Here is a 3,710-nt window from a genome sequence, read left to right as displayed (position 1 = left end):
GATAATTTATTCCTTCAACAAATACTATTCAGCATCTATTATGTACCACAGACCTTTGTAGGCATTGCGGATACAACAATGGAAAAAAAAAACCCTGGTAGATACCCCTGCCCTCACAGAGCTTACATTCTAATGAGTGAGGGTGGAGAATTAAACAACTCAGCAAGAATACATATGTCAGAATTTATTATGGCTGTGGAGGAAGTAAGAAGGGAAGAGCATTAGGACGTGTGAGTGAGGTTGGATGGCTGGTGTTTTTAAAAGAGTAGTCAGAGAAGGTCTCATCTATCAAGTGAAAAAGTGAGCCCATGGAAGGTGGGGAGATCAATGCAAACAGATGGAAGAGCAAGTGCAAAAGTCCTGAGGCAGCGACACACCTGGTATGCTCAAGGAACATCAAGGAAGCTAACATTACTATGGAGGAATGTAGAAGATAAAGTCAAACAGGTAAAAAGGAGCCAAGTTAGAGCTCTGTAAGCTGATTATGAGAATTTCATATTGTACTCTGTATGAGAAGGGAAACAACTGAAGGGTTTTGAAAAATGAGTGACCTGATCTGAATTACATTTTTAACATTTTTTTTAGATTTTATGTATTTTAGAGAGAGTGAGTGAGCGAGCAGGGGACAGGCAGAAAGAGAGGGAAAGAGAGAATCTCAAGCAGACTCCATGCTGAGCACAGAGCGTGATGCAGGCCTCAATCCCACGATCCTGAGATCATGACCTGAGCTGAAACCAAGTCAGATGCTCAACCAACTGAGCCACCCAGGCACCTCCTGAATTACATTTTTAAAGGTATATTCTAGCTGTTGTGTTGAGACCAGGCCATAGGGAGTGGGGCCATGACAGAAGCAGAGAGGTCAGTTAGATGGAAACTGTTGGAATAATCCAGCAAGAGATGGTGGCACTCTGCAACACAGTTGCCAGAGAGGAAATGGTGAAAAATTGTATAGGTTTTGGTAACTGCTATATGATCACAACCATGGTGCATAAGCCAACAGAAATTTACTCTCTCTCAGCTCTGGAGTCCAGAAGTCCAAAACCAGTATTACTGGACCCAAATCTATGTGTTAGCAAGGCTGTGCATTCTCTAGACTCCACTTCTTGCCTCTGGGAGCTTCTAGCATTCCTTGACTTGTGGCCACATCATTCCAACCTTCAAGGCTAGGATCTCCCAATCTCTCTTTGCCCTATCGTCACAACCCCTCCTCCTCTGGGGGGGGACCCCAAATCTCCTTCTGCCTCCTCCTTAAGGATACATGTGATTGTATTTAGGTCTCACCTGGATAATCCAGATAAGCTCCCCATCTCAAGACCCTTAACCAATACACTCCCCCCCGCCACACCTGCCTCTTTTAAAGCCATTTCAGGTAATATTCGCAGATCCTAGGGATTAGGGTATGAATTTCTTGAGGAGCGGGGGCAATTTTCCAGACCACAATAGAAGTAGTAGGTCATGGATATATTTCTTGAAGGAACAGCCAATGGGATTTTCTGATCAATTACTTGTTGGGTGGGAGAGAAAGGAGTAAAGGCAATTCTGAGATTTTTAGCCAGAACACCTGGACCTCAGAGGAAGATTCTGGAAAGAACAAGCCCAGGGAAGAAGATTAGGAGCTCATTTTTTTAATATGTTAAGTTTGAAAAGTCTACTAAATATCCAGGTGGTGATTTAAGGAGGGAATTAAATACAAATCTGTATCCGGAGAAGGCCGGACGGGGCTTTTAAATTCGTGAGTCATCAGAGTACGGGTGGGATTAAAGCCACGAGACAAAGTGAGATTACCTAGCATGTGCTTTTGAACCGAGTGCACTTGGCTAAACTGAAGTATATCCCAAAATCTTTTTCTTTGTATGGTTTCAGATCAGCGCTGACCAAAAAAGATATGTGCATGAAATTGCAAGGCAGAAGTGAAGCTGCCATCACTGCTCTCTGAAGGGTGTGTGCTTAGATGCTGACAGAGGCACTGCTGAGCTCCCCCTCATGCCCTTCTCTCCCACTCTGCATCTAACTCCTTCCCAACTGTTGGCCCTCTTGGCCAATAGTAGCCCCAAACCCACCACCAGGCTCAGAGGCAAAGCCTTCTATACAGACTTCTCCATCTCTACCGCAGTCCCACAGTAGCCAGTGGATGTGCCTTTAGAAGCCCCAACCCCGTCCCTGACCCCAGTACTTCCTAGTTAGGAACTCTGCTCCCATCTCTTCCTCCCTGCCCCCTTTCAGACCTTCCTCCCCAACTGTATAAGGTCTTATTCCAACAACAAATCCCCATTCCACTGTGGTTGTGCTTCTCTGGTTAAACCCTGACTACCTATATACCTGGGAAATGAATCCAGACAGTCAAGAACTGAGCCCTGGGGCTTTCCAATGTTTAGAAATCAGACAGAAAAGGAGGAATCAGTGAAGAAAACTAAGCATGGGTGGCCACTGCAGCCCCTGAAGTTTATACAATTGGAGGGGAGGGGTGTCTTAAAGAAAAAGAATATTATAAATTAAAATTAAAATTAAATACAAAAATAAATACATGTTTAGAATGGGAAAAAGAGATCACATCAAATTACAATTTTTAAAACCTGGCAAATATAATAAGTCATAGTTTAAATTATTTCACTGTTGATACATCCCTATAATACTTTTATCCTTACATTTTCTGGCTGCATTCTTTTTGATCAGCTCTTCATATTACAATTACCTTATATAATAATTTTCACAGAGAAAATAGAAAATAGTCATTTTTCCTTCTAGCTTGACTGATCTCCATTTTCAAATGATTTTGAGTTTACATGCATAAAATGCATAAAATTGGTGTATTCACACACAGGCTCCCTTGTTGTTTGCAATCCTGTTAGCAGTCTGAGCTCCACCAACACAGGAATCTTCTAAATTTGGGTTGCAGCTATACTCTCCGAGTTGCTGTCTCCCTGCCCAAGCCTCCCAGGTGGCCTCCCAGAACCATGACCCCGTTGCTGCCAGTGTGACCGCCGCCCACAACTGTACAGGAGCCAAGCCCAGCGGGTTGCCCGGGCCTCGTGGGCAAGAGGCTATCGCAGATGCTGACGGCCGTCATGATGTCTGGTGACAAAGGAATTTCTGCCTTCCCTGAATCAGACAACCTTTTCACATAGGTGGGGACGATCCATGGAGCGGCTGGCATACAGCATGAAGACCTGAGCTATACTGGGCTCTCCCTGGAGCTCCCCAATGGCTACGCTTACAACACGCCCACAGTGTTGTTCCTCACGCCCTGCTACCACCCCAATGTGGACACCCAGGGTAACATCTGCCTGGACAGCCTGAAGGACCATCCTGCTGTCCATCCAGAGCCAGCTCGGAGAACCCAACACTGATATAGCCCTTTGCACACACATGCCGCAGAGCTCTGGAAAAACCGCACAGCCTTTAAGAAGTATCTGTAAGAAACCTACTCAAAGTAGGTCTCCAGCCAAGAACCCTGACTGTCCAGCCTCTCTGCTTGTGTTGTCTTTTTATTTTCTCCTTAGATGGTCTGTCCTTTCCTTCACTTCTGTCTAGGACTCTGTATCTTAAGCTCTGGTGTCCTTTTGTTTTGTTGCTGTTTTTAAATTAAGTCTCTGGTTGAGCCCTTGTGATGAATATATTAAATAAATACATTGGGGTTATTTTTACAAAAAAAAAATCTTCTAACTTTGATTTTGAAAAATCCTTATTTTTAAAAGGATTAAAATATGCAG

General features: G+C 44.0%; 1 pseudogene; it reads left to right on the top strand.

The window, feature by feature from the left end:
• The first annotated feature begins 327 nt into the window (after positions 1-327).
• LOC123787562 (ubiquitin-conjugating enzyme E2 C-like) lies at positions 328-3,455 on the top strand (annotated as a pseudogene).
• Positions 3,456-3,710: the final 255 nt, after the last annotated feature.

Source organism: Ursus americanus, chromosome 19, assembly GCF_024610735.1.
Source record: "Ursus americanus isolate L20-20 chromosome 19, mUrsAme1.1.p, whole genome shotgun sequence".
Classification (NCBI taxonomy): domain Eukaryota; kingdom Metazoa; phylum Chordata; class Mammalia; order Carnivora; family Ursidae; genus Ursus; species Ursus americanus.
Note: the sequence above shows the minus strand (reverse complement) of the source record. Positions and strands in the feature narration are given on the sequence as shown.